General features: G+C 57.4%; 1 protein-coding gene across 1 annotated transcript in view; it reads left to right on the top strand.

The window, feature by feature from the left end:
* Positions 1-16180, top strand: part of TCERG1L (transcription elongation regulator 1 like) — a 195070-nt gene that overhangs the window by 42209 nt on the left and 136681 nt on the right. The window lies entirely within an intron of this gene.

Raw genomic sequence — 16180 nt, 5'->3', positions numbered from 1 at the left:
TCACAGCTGTAGGTGTGTCCGTTAACGGTGACCAGCGGGCCGTGTGTCCAAGCCACCCGTGGACGCGGGCTCAGGTCCTTCCCTTAAATGTGGCAAGAACAACATTGATTCGGAAGGACTTTTAGGAAGGACTCAATCTTGAGAGCTGGTACTGCTGCTCCAGTGTTGGGTTCGCATGCGATAAGACCTGGGTAAGATGGTGGGGCGCGTGGGTGGCTCAGTCGGTTGAGCGTCTGACTCTTGATTTCGGCTCAGGTCATGATCTCACGGTTCATGGGTTTGAGCCCCGTGTCAGGCTCTGAGCTGACAGTGTGGAGCCTGCTTGGGATTCTCTCTCTCTCTCTCTCTCTCTCTCTCTCTCTCTCTGCCCCTCCTCTGCTTCTGCTCTCTTCTTTCTCTTAAAAAAATTTAAAAAATATTCTGTGTGTCCTAATATTAATCCTCTGCTAGAATTCTAATTTTAGCATTAATATCATCAATTGCTAGGTTATTGCTAATAGGAAGCATCACTAGATTGTGAGACACACACACACACACACGCATCCAAGTTCATGGTAGAAACAGGAAAACCTGGTTTCGTTCTTTTCCCGTTTTGGTTTGCTGACATTGGTTTTGCTAAGTCTAATGTCGCCTTTTTACTAGACCTTTGGAGCCCGTATTTCCCTACCGGCTTGATAAATTAGTTGGTCGCTGGGACATTGTAGTCTCAAGAACAAAATCTTATTTTAGGCCGTTAGTGAACACGCATTGAGGGTGTGATGGGGAAAATAAATAAAACACATAAATAATCTCTTGTGTGGAACATAATTTACAGTTGTGTCAAGATTTCAGTTAAAATCCATCAGTCCATTGGCATTCATTAAGGATGACTTCGTATTTTCTGAGAAAATTAATCTCAGAACCAAAACCCACGTGCCCCTGGGTGGCTTCACTCTCCATGCCTCCTATGATTTATAAAGTGACATAATAATTAGGTGTCTTTCTGTGTTTGCATTTTATAAGGCCCCGTAATCAAATTTGCCATAACGCGTATTCAGTCAGGAGACCAGCGGCTACATTGTCTCGTACGTAACTGCCAACATGTGCCATCGGAAAGCGGGAGGGAGGGGCGGCACTCCAGAGGTGGCTTCTCAAACGGCCCGTGGCATTGATCCCAAAACCTCACGCTGACGCAGAGGGGCCGGGGAGGGGGAATGAAATACAGGTCAGGGGGCTGGTCCGGACGCATGACGCCCAGCTCTGTGCACCGCTGGGCGACCGCGGAGCTCTGTGCGCCTCCCTGGAGCCAGTGTGGGCGTGGGCCTCCCTGGGTGCCCCGGAAAGCAGGGTGCTTGCGAGATAACAACGCCTAGCAGTGTTGAGCTGGCGGTGTCCCCTTGGCGTCAGTGAGCGACACTGGCCATAGCTGGGGTGAAGCCTTTCCAGAATTTCCCTGAACGCTTTCTGGGAAACGTAGCTTAGAGGCGCCTGAGCGGTTCGTGCCTCAGAACTCGTCTTAACCACAGTCAGGAACTCCGTACGGTGAGGTTCAGTGAGGTTGAAGGACGTTCTTGGTGCAGGCTCAGGCGGCCAGCTGGGACATTCCCAACACCCCTACACAGGTGACGGGGTGGGGGGCATGGGGACAGGGGGAGGAGGAGGAGGAGGTGTCCCGTCAGGGCTGGGTGGGGCCAGCGGGGCGGAGACAGAGCAGCAACCCCAGCAAAGCAGATTTCACAGACGAAGACAGACGCACCTGTGTGTGAAGCGTGCTCCATATTGAAGCTGATTTCATAAAAGCGTGGGAACTTTCCTTCATCTGCAGATGAATAACCTTGTTTTTATTCACAACATTCCCATCCGGTAAATGAGCTAGACTACTTTCGTTATGCTCTTGGCTCGGTCGTGAAAGCCAGAGAGCCTTAGGGGCCCTACAGGGGTTAGCTTTCTGTTCTCACCTGGAGGTAGGTATGGGGTTTGACAGATTTTGGTCACTATCACTTGGGGGGGGGGTGCTCCTGGGTCTGGAGGCAGAGGCCAGGGGCACTCCCCACCCCACAACCCCCGGGGCAGCCCCATGATACGGAAGTATCTGGCCCAAGGTGGTAGTGCTTCTGCTGAGAAACCCTGGATTATATTCTAGAACCGCACTTAACGAAGCGTGAAAACCTGCACTAGCGTGTGACTAGGCTCCCCTGGGAGAGTCAGGGATCTAGGAACTGAAGGAGCCTGAAGGAAACAGGCTGGTGGCTGCCAAGACGATCAGCCGTAAGAGCCACACTTGATTATGTGCCTTTTACGTGGTTTAACGTTTTGAAGGAGACACCGTATTTGAAAAGCCCCACGCGCTGTTCCTCACCAATCGCAAACGGCTGTTTCCTTCCAGACCGCTGCCTGCTCGCGCGGCTCAGTGGGTCCTGGCCGTGGCTCTTCGCAGGGCCCGCGCACTCCTGGGAATCCCCCGGGCCGTGCGCTGGCGTCTGTCAGTCGTCTGTCCCCCTCCCTGGCCTGTAAGTCCTCCTGTCCGGGCCCCACCTGCGTCTGCTGAACCCGTGGCTCCGGGCACCGCATCCTTTGGTGGCTTCCCGACGTGGGCGACCGTCCTGCAGACCGCACGTGGGCACCTTGAATACCCACAGTTCTGTCAGCCACACGATCGGCTGCTGCTCACACAGGTGCTCCCAAGTCACGGGTGACTCACGGGGCGGGGAAGGCGGCCTGGAGACACGACTGTCCCGTCCCCGATGCTGGCAGCGCAGGGCCCCTGGATGAGGGCGTGTGGCAGCTGGAGGGCCAGCAGAGGCGGGCGTCCTCGGTCACCTCTCTGTGGGCTTGCAGCCGAATGCAGCTTGCCTCCCTCCATTCGTACTGGCCTTTATGTGTTAGAGCTTAGGGGAAAGATGTACCTTGTGTTCCATTTATGGAGACCCTGGGGTTTCTGGGGACGATGAGGCACCCAGTGGAGGGCTGCTGTCCTGGCCTCCGGGGCTCCAGCCCCCCCCCCCCCCAACCTGCCTGGAGCCTCTGTCCTCCAGCCACGTGGGGCCACGGTGCAGCCGGGCTCCACTGGTGTCCCTATTTAAGGAAATAAATGAACTGATTTTTTTTTTTTTTTTTTTTTTTTACGAATGACGGTAGTTATTTTTAAACCTTTGCCACCATTTTGCAAGCATTCGAGTGAGAAAGGTAAAATATGAGTGATAGTTACGGTCGCTAGCCGAGCGGATGACGATCGAACACAACGATTAAAAAGCACCATCTGCCTTGCAGACCATTTACCACCTGTTCTTTTGCTTCCAGAACTATTTAATGGTTTAAATTTCACATTTTGTCCTGCCACACAGCAGCTGGGAAGTGACTGTTCTTTCTTCTATCAGAAACGCTCCGCCCGAGCTCTGCGACAAGCCAGGAAAAGCCGCCACGCCGCCTTCATGGGGCCGTGGCTCCCCTCGTTAGCGGCATGTGCAGATGCTAAAATAGGTTCATGACAATGACCTGGCGACTGGGGAGGAAGCCTTTTCTGGTTTCATCCAGGCATCGTTTCCTCCTTCACTGTAATCAAAAACGTTGTGGCACCTATCAACATTTTAGAGACTTTCAGAGACAGAAATACCGTCACGACGAAATTACTTACCCCCCAAAGTGCCTGGGACTCATTGGCTTCTGTGAGAAAGACGTACGTGTTTGTGATACAGGGATCGAGATGCTTTTAGCAGAAAAGGTATTGGATTTAAACAAACAAAAAGGCTTTGTGTGTAGTGTGCTATCCACGGTGAACTCAGGTCAAGGGTTCCAGCTACAAATGGCCAAGTTGGCAACATGAGCTTTGCACACATAAAGTGCAGATTTTCCTGAAAGGACGTCCCACGGCGGGGGCCCGGAGGGCCTGGGGTCTGGAGGACCTGGTTGCTGTGGCCACACACCGTAGCACGGGCACGTCGCCTTGGCGTCGGTTCCTTCCTGGGCCTTCCCACTGCATCTGGGAGAATGGCACCGTTGAAGCAGCATCCGTGGCCAGTGGCCATCGGAGGCAGGGGGGCAGCACCTGCTCGAGGGCTCGGGAAGGGACCTAGAACCCTGAGGTGCCCTAGAGAGGGAGGCGGCCGGTCCGGGGACCCACCCGCAAGGGTCTCTGGGCTAAGCTGCTTTGGCCTTAACTCTCAAACAGCGTCCTCCCGAGCGCGTGTGCTCTGGGGAAGGTCCTCCCCTGGCCTGTTTTCGCCCCGGGGCTGGTCCCCTCCTGCCACCCACCCTGAGAAATGCCTGACTCTTCAGCTCAGTTAGCTCTGGTTCACTCTCGGTTTGAAAGGAAAAATTGGAGATCCGTCGCACACACAAAAGCACGTGTGTTTATGCCACGCGGAAAGAACGCCGACACAGTAGCACCCGCAAATACCTCCCTCTGAGCCTGAGAACGTAGACGTTTCCGTACCCCTGTGCCCCGGAACCTCGACTCCTGACTGCCCCGGGGCGAGTACTCTGGACTGTGTGCCAGTCGTTGCTTTGACGTTTTTAGAAATGTGCTTCCTGTGCATGTGTTATCTCTAAACGTGTGTCGTGTAATTTAGGCGTTTTTGAATTTTACGTAAATATCATAATCCACGCGTTCTTCTGTGATTGCCTTTTTTGCTCAAAATGACGGTTTTGTTGTTGTTTGTTTGTTTGTTTCAGTCATACCAGGATGCATGTGCTTGTAACGCAATCGCGTCCCTTAGGTAAAGCCTTCCGTCGTTTGTGGGAATCCGCGTAATGCGTCCCGTGTCCCGGTGCTGGTGGGCGTCTGGGCCGTTTTCCGCAATGCCAAGCACCGTGGCCTTCTCCTGCCTTCTGGAAGCACTTTCCTCCCCTGCTGGTGTTCCTAGGGGGCGGGGCGCTGTGCCCAGGGCTCTGCAGGGTGCCAGACGGCCTCTCTGGTGTCCCAGACCCTCGGGGATAGTAACTCACTCAGCCTTGTCTCCAGGGCCCGTTTCTCCCTTGACCTCAGCGTTGACGGATCTGCTTTCCTACTGGGCACCTGCACTTTCTGATCGATGTCTCAAACTGCATTTTCCTATGAAGGAAGTATTGATTCCCGACCCACGGGCCTGCTCATAAGACAAAACAGAACTCGAGAATGTGTTCCTCCTGCTGGGTTCTGGTTAAGCCTGCTTCTTCCAGGGGACCCGCCAGTCTGCCCGATTGAGGGCCGCCCTTGGCTCCTCCCCTTGCCTGACCCCTCACGTCCAGCCCAGCCGCCGTTGCCCCTCCTGAAGCCCACGCCCAAGTCCGCCTTCTGCGTTTGGGCCAGCGCCACCCTCAGACTGCGGCTGCTTCACACAGTCTCTGCTCCCAATGCGCCCTTCGGTATAAGCTGGTTTCCACGTGGGAGCCTCAGGTGGCTTCTCAGAAATATGTGCCAGATCAAGCCTCCCCTGCCTGAGACTCCCAGGAGGGTTGTCTCCAGGAGCTTGGAGCAAACTCCGGAGTCTCTGGAACCCACCCTTTGTGATCCTGGCCTGTGCTTTGGCTGCCACTGGTGCCAGTCTCCATTTTCCCGCCCTGCCTCAGGGCCTTTGCACTGGCCACTCCCTCTGCCTTCAGTGTCTTCTACACATGGCTGGTTGTTCCTCTGTCATTCAGGCCTCAGGTCCGAGACCCCCGGTACCCCATTCTGCAGTGTTTGTAGCATTTCTCATCATCCAGAATTATCCGTAATGTCTGTTTCTGGCTTGTTTTCTCTCCACCCTCCAACCCTGAGTGTCGGATCCAGAAGGGCAGGGGCTTTGCGTGAATTATTCACTGTGAGTCTAGAACCAAGGCCAGTGCTCAGGGCGGAGCTGTCTCCGTCTTTGCTGCACGCGGTACACCCAGTAACAGCGTGTTGTTCCGGAGAGGTGACAGTCTGCTCTGACGGGGTTCACCCCGTGCCCCACCCCACCCGGCCCAGGCCTCACCCGCAGGGTCGTGACACAGGGAGACTTCTCCACGCCTCGGGCTTTCTCAGCACCGTTTGGGCCAGAGAGGTGCTCCTGACATTGCTCATCAGCTCAGCATTAGTGGTGAAGGACTTCAAAGCAGAGGCCATGCCTCAGTCGCTACATTCTTGTCAGATCTGAGTTTCTTGAAACTCCAGACTTTCACCCTGAAAAGGCTCCTGGACCCCATATAACCCATCCTGATCCTTACGGCCGGGAGGCAGCGTGGGGGGCTGGTGAAGGCCGCCTCACCTACGTCCCGGTGCTGGGAAGGGCAGGGCAGCAAGCTCCCAGCCCCTGTCCCGGAGCCGTCAGTCCCTCCTTCCCGGCAGCCACATTCACACCCCGCGATCCATCGAGCCATTTTATGCTAAAAGTCGGTGACCAGGACTCCGGCGGTGGGGCTGTTAACCGAATCCAGCCCTGTGGCCGGTCCCGTCTGCACGGGGGCCTTCACCGGGAGGCTGTGGCCAGCCCGGGCAGAGGACGGTGGCCAAGCCACACTCACACACAGCGGTGTACGTGGTACAGACCCTGGTGGGCCTGGTGATCTTCCAAGGGCTCTGTCTTTACAGGGGACCCTGGAGGGACTGTGGGAAAAATGGGCTGGTCTGAGCCAGAGGAGTGAGACGACAGCCACGTGTCGGCTGTTGCTTTAATGGAAAACCTCCTCCAAGGAGGCCTGGTGGCTGTGGCCACAAGCCAGCGTGTTGTCTTCGCGTCGGGTTCCTTCCAGGGCCTTCCATCGCATCTGGGAGAACGGCACCGTTGAAGTAGCATCCGTGGCCGTGGCCAGTGGCCACCCGAGGCAGGGGGCGGTGCCCGCTCGAGGGCTCGGGAAGGGGCATCGTGCCCTGACGTGCCCTCGGAGGCGGCCGGTCCAGGGACCCACCCACAAGGGTCTCTGGGCTGAGCTGCTTTGGTCTCGACTCTCAAACAGACCCACTTGGTGAGGAAATAATATCAGGGCCACACAAACACTCTGCATAAAATGTATGGGCACCAAGTATAATTATTTCAGGGATTTGGAAAGTCCCAGGAGAACAGCATTGAGGAGGATGAGACGAAACGTCTTACTCTTATGACTTTCATTGTAAGTCACATTTGTGACCACATAGTATCCGCACGTCCCCTGATTAAACCCTGATAGTAGCCGTTCCAGCAGCCGGATTTCTGGCAACCCGAGCCATCTGGAACACAGTAGAAACTGAGGCGAAAGGAAGGAGGAAGGAAGTCCTCCGAGTGTGGGAAAACCGCTGTCGCAAGGTGCGTGCCTTCTCCTGGCCTCGGAGGCGACCTGGCAGAGCTTGGGTGGGATCTGGAGAGAGCAGAGGGGTGGTGGAGACCCGGGCTGGCCTGAGTGGGACTGCGGTCACGGGAGCGGCAGAGGGAGGAAGGGTCGGGTCATCCTGGGGGGCGGGGGCAGGAGGGGCAGGTGTGGGGAGGGTGGGATAGAAGAGTCAAGGTTTGCTATCAGTGCGGACAGGCTGACCCAAGGCATTGGACTTGGGCGCCAGGGCGCAGGCTGTCTGTGTAGACGCTGGGAGAGCCCTGTGACGGTGAAGCCGCTGTCCGTGTTGTGCTGGGATCCCCGGCCCTGAGGGATGCGCGATAATGGTGAGCGGGGCTCCGGGACCTGCCCCTGCTGACTGTCAGCCCACTGACATAATGAACTGGAGAACTCTGGCCGGTCCTCCACCCTCCGCGGCAGGAGTAGCTGGGATGTGGTCCTCACGCTGTCCCCCAGAGCAGGGCTGGGCTCACGCTGTCCCCCAATGCAGGGCCGGGCTCGCATTGACCCCCGGTGCGGGGCCGGGCTCACGCTGACCCCCAGAGCAGGGCCGGGCTTGCGCTGACCCCCGGTGCAGGGCCAGCTCACGCTGTCCCCCAGCATAGGGCGGGCGGTCTGCAGGCTCAGCATGGTCCTAGGTCCTGAGAGAAGTGTGCTCCTGGGAAACTGCTAAGCCAGGAAGGACGCGTGCTGTTGAGACACCCCGACAGTACTTGAAGTTCTATAAAGGCGGGCGATGGGGAGTGTGAGCTACTTACCCCCAGGAAGTCGGCCAGTGGCCTTGCAGTCTCCCTCTCGGGGCGGCGGGGGGGGGGGCGGCGGGGGGTCCCATCACAGAGCGATCGTGAGCGAGCCCTGCTTCGATTTCCTCCCTCCTCCCAAAGCAGTGGGAGGACAAGCAGTGCTCGGACTGGGTCATGACTGACCCAAGACCCCGTTCCCCGCCCAGTGTGGTCTCCCTGGTTCCCGGTTCCCAGGACTCGGCCCTCGGCCGTCCTGCCATTCGCTGGTGCGCCCACGGCGGCCAGCCAAGCCACCCGCTGTGTGCTGAGCGTTCCTCGGGGGCCAGCGTGACGGTTTAAAGGTTCTTGCGGGCACGTACCTGCCGCACAAACAGTCTGTCGGGAAGTGCCGGACCGCGGCCTCCTCCCCCGGGGCGGTCCCTCCCGACTCCAGTGGATTGTCGCTGCACCGAACATCCGGCCGGGCGCTGCGGGCTTTGCAGCAGACCCATCCAGAGGGAGTAACGCGCTAGTCGACGTTGTCACCCAGTGAACTAGTTGATCGGGGACCCCCGTGGGCCATCGGTCACGAGATTGACACACAGAAGGCGGTGGCTCTCCCCGAGGCCATGTGGGCCGGCAGGGTGCCCCGGGGAGCAAAGTGCAGCTTGGTGCTCAATCCTTAGCCCGTCTCGCCTGAACCCAGAGGGGAGACAGAGGGGGAAGAGAGCAGACTGACACCCTGAGCCGTGCACCGCGCTCTGCTGGGACCCTATCTGCTGAGACCGTCACTCTAGCTGCTGGGGGCTCACCCCTCCCCTCGGGCGGACGCCCACGGGCAGGACCCTCGTCCTTTCCCTGATGTCTGTCACTCCAGCTGGTGGCGGAGAAGGGCTGGCAGCCATGTGGGTCCCAGGCCCTCCTGACACCGTGTCCCCCCCCCCCCGTGCAGTGGGCCCCATCTAGGGACGGGCTGCAGGACCACCTTTGTGGCAACGGGGGGCCCTCGGAGAAGAGCAGGCACGCAGGGTTAGAACCGCAGCCTGACGTCTAAGTGCTGTGCTTCCCCCCTGCTTTTCTGTGGCCTTTCCTCTCCCTCCATCCACACCCCAGCCCATTTCTGGAAGTCCAGGGGAGTGCCGACCTCGTCCGCGGCACCTGCCTTGAGCCCTGTCTGCTGCCAGACCGTTTCCAGGCTCCGTACTCTTATCCTGTGCCTGCCTCTCCCATCCCTTACCTGGTGGCGAATGGCTCACAAGTCCAGACCTGGGCTCCCCGGTGCTGCCTGCACACCCGCTCGGGCTCAGACGGCTCATGTGCACACTCACGGCAGCGGCTCAGTGTCTTTTCCAGGCAGGAGACTCGGCAGCCGGAGGAGACGCAGCGACTTCCACTGGTCAAGTTAGGCGGGATTGTTAAAATTATACCACTTCATAAAATAGCCCCTTCCCTGCTTACACAACACGCACAGACCGTGGTCCTTTCCTGTTATCCGTCCTGGGAATACAGTCTTGCCCCGAGAAGGAAACAGCCCGGTCATTATGTTGCATTTCCCCCTAAAGGCATCATCGACCTCTCCGGTCTGCTCAGACCCCTGAGCCCGTGGCACCCGCACGGCTTTACTCAGGGAACGTGCTCCTCATTCCTTCTCCAGCCACTCAGGGGTCTTCAGAAGCCATCTCGTTTGCTCTGTGCTGCACAGAAATTGGCAGATCTCCTGTGCCATCCAACATAAGAAAGAGTTTCAGGCACGGAGCCTGAGAAGGACCGTGTAACCCACTCTCGGGGACTGTCCTTTGTACCGGCCGGGAAGCTGCCCGGCGTCACCATTTGCTACCTGTGGTGGGGAGGCCCTCCCCCCTCAAGGGGGGTGAAGGGAGGACGTGGGTGTGGAGCGGGGAGGAGCAGCCCCTCATCTTGTAGAAGAGGCTGACAAAGGGTCCGGACCGTCAGCCAGCCCTCCCCACGCAGCCCAGCCCCAGAGAGCTTTCTGCTCTCTTCCCCGGTCAGGTCAGCTGGTGGCACCCACAGGACACACGCCAGGTCCCTCCCTGGTCTGCTGCACCTGGGCGGCCCCCGCCGTCCCCTTGGGCAGGAGGGGGCTCCTGCCGTCCCGGCCCCTGGCCTGGGAGCCCTGCTCCTTCGTGCTGGATTAAAGACCTCCGGGTCCTTGCTCAGAAACATCTCCCACAGACAACTTCTGAAAGTCTGTCTTCCTTTATGAGTGAGGCTGATGTGCAGTTTTATTGAGTTTTCACACGTGAAATTAACCATCAGCTACTTTGCAGTGTGCGCCTCAGTGTCCTTTAGGGGTCGCGTGCTGGGTCCCCAACACCACCGTCTGGTTCCAGAACGTCTGCACCCCCAGAAACCCCTGAGCTCGTTATCAGCCCCTTCCACTGCCGCCCCGCTCGTCCCTGGGCGGCCTCTGAGCTGTGGTGATGGGTTCCATGCGATTGCAGTCAGCGTGTGACCCTTTGAGACCAGCTCGTCCTGGCCTCGGAGAGTAGTAAGCGCTCTCTCTCTCGCTCTCTCTCTCTCTCTCTCTCTCTCTCTTTGTTCTGGAAGAATTTATGTAGAACGGGAGTAATTGGTTTCTTTCTTTCTTTTTTTAATGTCTTTTATTTTAGAGAGAGACACAGAGACGGAGTGTAAGCGGGGAAGGGGCAGAGAGCAAGAGAGGGAGACACAGAATCCTAAGCAGCTCTAGGCTCTGAGCTATCAGCACAGAGCCCGAAGTGGGGCTCGAACCCACAGACCGTGAGATCATGACCTGAGCCAAAGTGGGATGCTCAACCGACTGAGCCCCCAGGTGCCCCTGGAATGGTTGGTTTCTTGAAGGGTGACAGAATTCTCCTATGAATCTATTTGATCCTCTGAATTTTCTTTATTGGAAGAGTTTTAAGTAATAATTTGATATTTTTTTCTAACCACATGACTAAGTTTTCTTTGTTTTCTGGAGTCAGTTTTGGAATATGTTTCTTTCCTGGAATTTGATCATTTCTTCTAAACTTTTAAATTTACTGATATAAGGCATTCCCAGGCTTTCTGTCTCTCCCTCTCTCCCTTCCTCTCTCGCTCGCTCTCTCTCTCTGTGTCTCTCATGATTTTTAAATTTCTGTTGTGCCTGCATAGAATTCACTTTAATAAAACAGGCTTTGCTGTAGAATGATCAGCCTCGCCTTTCTGGGAGCCCCAGCCAGTCTGCTGTCTGCCTCCAGGGTGGACGTGCCTGTGGCCACCACCCGCTGTCCCCGGCTGAGCCTGTGAAGACAGGGACACTTTCTCCTTTGCTTTCTCTCTCTCCTGCTTCACACAGACCCACCCAAAGTTTCTTCACATGATTTGGTGGGAGGATGGGGAGGAGAGAGAGGCAGGTTGTGTGCATGAGACTGTGGCGGTGGGGAGGGAACCGGGGGAGCAGAACAGCACCCCCCTCCCTTGCTGGGATGTTGGAAGGACCAAGCAGATGTTGGAAGGACCTACGGGCCACCAGAGGCCTGTTGTGAGCATTCAGAGGGGTGGAGCCCGGGCCCCTCAGAGACGGGGCGTGGGGAGTGGGGTCTCATCAGGGCCTGGGAAAGTAGAAGAGATTCCAGGGCGCGAAATCCAGCCCCCCAGCAGGCCAAGTCCATGCCGAGTCCGTGACTGTGGGCTCATGCCACGAGGAGCCTCAGTGCCATGGTCCCTAAGCGCCAGGCCTGGTCCTGGTGGGGTGCGGGGTGCGGTCACTTCCCACTGCCCAGAGGAGCCGTGGAACGGAAAGACTGCCACCTCCTGGGGGCAAACTGGGCCGGGGTTAATGCTGGGGGCCGACAACTTGTGGGAATCCTCTCTGTCAGTAGCCGTAAGGAGTATGTGGCACGTCACCGTGCGGCCCACGGACTCTCAAACCCTGGGTCAGAGGGGGGCTCTGAGGGCGTGTCCGTCTGAGTCTCCTGCACACAGCCCAGCGTTAGGGGCACGGGACTCGGCCCCCAGGGCGGCGGTGTGCAGGGCACGTCCCAATCACCCCGGGCAGGGGCCCCTCATGTTTCAATTCTCCCCCCGCCCCGCCAAGCTCCTTCTCCCCTTTCCCTTGGCCCAGCCACTCCCAGCCCCGCCTCTGACTCCAGTTACAGCAAGAAATGCGCCTACAGGGGCAGAACAGGTTGTCCATCCTTTATAGCTGTGACAGGGCCCTGGTGACAGTGGCCTCCGGTCTAGCTGCTGGAAAACCGGAGGCATTTTTTGTGGCTGTTGTTGTCCTTTTCATTATATCCTTCATAGATTTCCCCAATTATTAAAGTGGTTAATGCTCACTTAGAACACTTAGAAAATAGTCAAGAAGCATAAATGAGAAAATTAAAATTGCCCGTAATCCCTCGGCCTCTGAGAACCGTTGACACATCTATTTTCCATGCAGGCAGTGCGGGACAAAGCGGGATTAGCACCCACTTCTCAGCACTCGCCGCTCCCCTCCACGTCCTCACGATCGTGCTCGGTGCAGCCGCTGGAGGAAAGCCCGCGCAGCCGGCCGGGTCGGTGGCTTTAGCTGGACTGTCTCTAAGAGGGTCGTTCGGGGGCCACGTGGTCTCCACCGGCTTCCCGTCGGGCATGAGGCAAGATGTGTCCTCAGTGGGCTCAGCGGGGCCCCTGCTCTGGTCCGCTCGCCCTCACGGTTAAGCACATAGTAGAGCCGCTCTGCCCTGTCCTCTCCCGGAGGCTCTGCCGGCCCAGGAGCAGGTCTGGGTGCGGCGTTCACATGGGCATTTGGGCAGGTGCACACCGCTTTCTGCAGGCACAGCCGTCTTCACGGGGCGAAGACCAGTGTCTGAACCATCCCGCAAACGAGGGCGGAGTACCGCCTTCTGTCCCCAGGCGCTCGTGTGCCGGGCACACAGCTGGTATCCTGCGATGGCCTGGAAGGGCAGGAGGACGCGGCCTGTGCGGCCTTCTCTGAACCCACCCCCAGCGTGCACCAGCCCCGCAGCCACAGTGGCCAACGTGCCCGCGTGAAGCAGTGCTCTGCGGTTTCTGGTGGAGACATAGACGGTTTGGTAATTTATACAGGGGGGACCAAAAGTTCCGTCTGAGGCTTTTCAAGGACTGAAATTCGAGGGGTGCCCGGGGGGCGTCGTCGAGCGTCCGAATCTTGCGTCCAGCTCAGGTCCCGATCCATGGGTCGTGGGATCGAGCCCTATGTCAGGCTCTGCACTGAGCACAGAGACTGCTTGGGGTTCTCTCTCTCTCCCTCTGCCCCACCCCTGCTCACACTTTCTGTCTCTAAAATCAAAATTAAAAAAGAACTGAAATTACAGTAGTACCCATGTTTCGTTGCTGGAAAGGACCCAGTGTGTGTGTGTGTGTGTGTGTGTGTGTGTGTGTGTGTGTGTGTCCCTTCCCTGGAAAGGACGATTCTTGTCCAGGAGCTCGCAGACACTAGACTGTAGCCAGCCAGGTGGAGGCCGCTGTCGGGGTCTCACAGGTTCAAGCACCATGTGAGCAGGAGCCTCTGTTGGCCCCGTTTTCTTTAGAAGCTGGAAGTGGCACCTGCTGGGTCGGCAGGGACAGCCGGAGGTGGCGGTTCCTCGGCAGCACGGTGTAGACAGGAAATCTCCACCTTCTTGAATGAATTACTGCGCTCTGTTCCCTGCTCAATAAACCACCAGCCCCCCCCCCCCCAGTTCTGGGCACCTGCTGTATTCCCAGCGCGAGGCTAGGCTCCACGTGTGCAGTTGTGAGCAAAGAGAGGAGACCGTCTTCCCCCGGGAGGACGCTAAGTCAGGTGCCCTAAGTCAGGGGAGTTGCCTCGCAGACCGGGACCCGGCCCTTCTCGGCACCAGCCAGTCCCGCTGAGGGCTGGCCCAGAGCAGACGGTGCTCCCGGAAGCAGACTCTGGATGCAGGTGTGGTGCGAGCACCGCAGGGGGAGGAGAGTATCAGGGTGCAGAGGCGTCTCCGTGGGGTATAATTCCTCTCAGCCGCGGGGGCTCAGGCTTGCTGGGGACTCGGGCGGAAGTTCTAGCATCTTCTTCAGGGCGTTCCCCTCAAGGCTCCAAGGCGCTAGGCTCCCTCCCATTGACTCTCCCCTGTGTTTGGTCAAAGGGCGGTTCTGGCATCTCCAGTTTCATGGCATTCCTTCCAGGCCTGCACCTGGCCCGAGACCACCCTCAGCCTGACAGGCCCAGGGCCGAGAGAGACTTAGCGGAAGCAGGCAGCGGCCATCGGCCTGTGTGGGGGAGCTGCGCCCTCAGGGAATATGGTGGCACAGCAGGTGTGGCCGGTGGCCCAGGGGAATGTGTGTGCCCTGGGAACAAGGTGGGGCGGTGACATGAAGCTTGGATAAAGCCTGGTGTTTCTAGAGGTCATAATTAGTAAGGGTTCCAAGCTGGAGACCCAGAGACCTTTCTGCCATCTTGGAACTATGACCTTTCTGGCCAGGGGCAGGGCCCGGGCCTGGGCGGCGCCTGAAATGGTGGTTTTTATAAAAGGAGTCCCCTTAGTTCGCGAGGAGTTGAGATGTTGGTGGGGGCCCTCCAACTCTAGACCATTCTTCAGGGCTCTCCCCAGGCTTCTTTTGTCCTCGGGACCACTGTTCTTGAACGATTGGGCAGTGACACTGGCCCAGACGACACAGAGCCAGAGTGGACTTGTAGATGATGGTTACACAGAGAAATGGGGTGAAGGGTGGAGGGTTTTACAACTTCACAGTTGGCTCAGCCCATGGAACCATCCGGCCCATGATGGGTATTTGGTGAGTGTCCGTTGAATGATGGGGCAGCCTGTGGGCATAATCACCGTAGAGAGCAGGGCTAGGTACTAGCCCACGGCGGGTCAGGAACCAGGCTCGGCCCCTGGCCCGAAGAGCTTAGTGATGCTAAGGCTAACGGCACAAAAGGGACTCGGGGGTCCGAGTCTCAAGGGCTCTGCGAGCTTGGTCACAGCACTCCTCTCCCTGACATTGCTTTGCTCAGTGGTGAAGAGGGACGCCAGGGTAAGGGCAACCCTGAGGGGGCTCCCTGCCTCCAAGGGGCCACGAGTCCACAAAGCAGGGTCCATGCATCCAGGGGAGCAAGACGCAGGAGCCAGACGGCCTCCGAGGTCAGGGCGGACACGGCCATGGCCGTCAGGTGCAGCCCCTGTGAGTGTGTCCGCGACTTAACGTTCTTGCCCCAGCCCTGTCAGTTCTTCGCAGTAATTAACTGGTCCCGTGGAGTCGTCATTAAGTTACTTACGTGACTTTGGACAAACAGAGAGCTGTGATAATGACATGAATAACAGATGCTGGAGGCTTGGGTCAAGCAGGTGGTGGGGGTGGGCAGGGGTCCGACTTTGCACCAACTGAGGGGTTCACTCAGCAGGCTGGTCGGCGGGATGCTTGTGCAGGAGACGGAGTCCAGAGTGGTGTCGGTGATCTTCCTGAGCGTCAGGAGCCTGTGGGAGCGCCATCCATCCATCAGGGCGCCTGGGCCGCGTGGACGTGGGAAGGCAGACCCCGGGACCCCGAATTCCTGTAGCATCAGCCTGCTTCCCTCTCGTCTTAAACAACATTCCTCCAAATACGTGGCCTATGCGTGCTGGTTTCAGCTTCTTTCTCTCTGATTTTATTTTATTTTATTTTATTTTATTTTATTTTATTTTATTTTTTAATGTTTATTTACTTTTGAGAGAGACAGAGAGAGACAGAGCACAAGCGAGGGAGACACAGAGAGAGAGAGAGGGAGACACAGAATCCTGAGCAGGCTCCAGGCTCCAGGCTCCAAGCTGTCAGCACAGAGCCTGACGCGGGGCTTGAACTCAGGAACCATGAGATCATGACCTGAGCTGATGTCGGACGCTCAACTGACTGAGCCACCCAGGTGCCCCAACTCTGATTTTCTTTTGAACGTAATCCAAGCAGACATCGGTTCCACTGAAATTGCTTGTATTAGGTAACCAAGACCCGGATTTTCCAAAATCTTAATGGTGTGGTGAATACTTAGTCCTACTGCTATTGGCTTGGTATCTACATTTGCAGAGTTAATCACTTTCTCCTTGAAATGGCTCTGCCAGCGTGCCCCCAGGCCGTCCCGCATGCAGGGCTAATCCCACCTTCCCGGATGCCCTTCCTCCATACCTGGTGTTACTCCTGTCAACTGACCACCCTTAAATGCCAAGCTCCCCCAGCTGGGTCATCGTTTCCTACCTTCCAGACCCGTACTTGGCTTCTCCAACACAAGCACCTGCGCTGGTGCAACTTCCAATAAAATTATC

Source organism: Panthera pardus, unplaced genomic scaffold (genome assembly GCF_024362965.1).
Source record: "Panthera pardus isolate Hobbes unplaced genomic scaffold, ASM2436296v1 HiC_scaffold_22, whole genome shotgun sequence".
Lineage (NCBI taxonomy): Eukaryota > Metazoa > Chordata > Mammalia > Carnivora > Felidae > Panthera > Panthera pardus.
The sequence above is the reverse complement of the archived record's forward strand: the minus strand, read 5'-3'. Positions and strand labels throughout refer to the sequence as shown.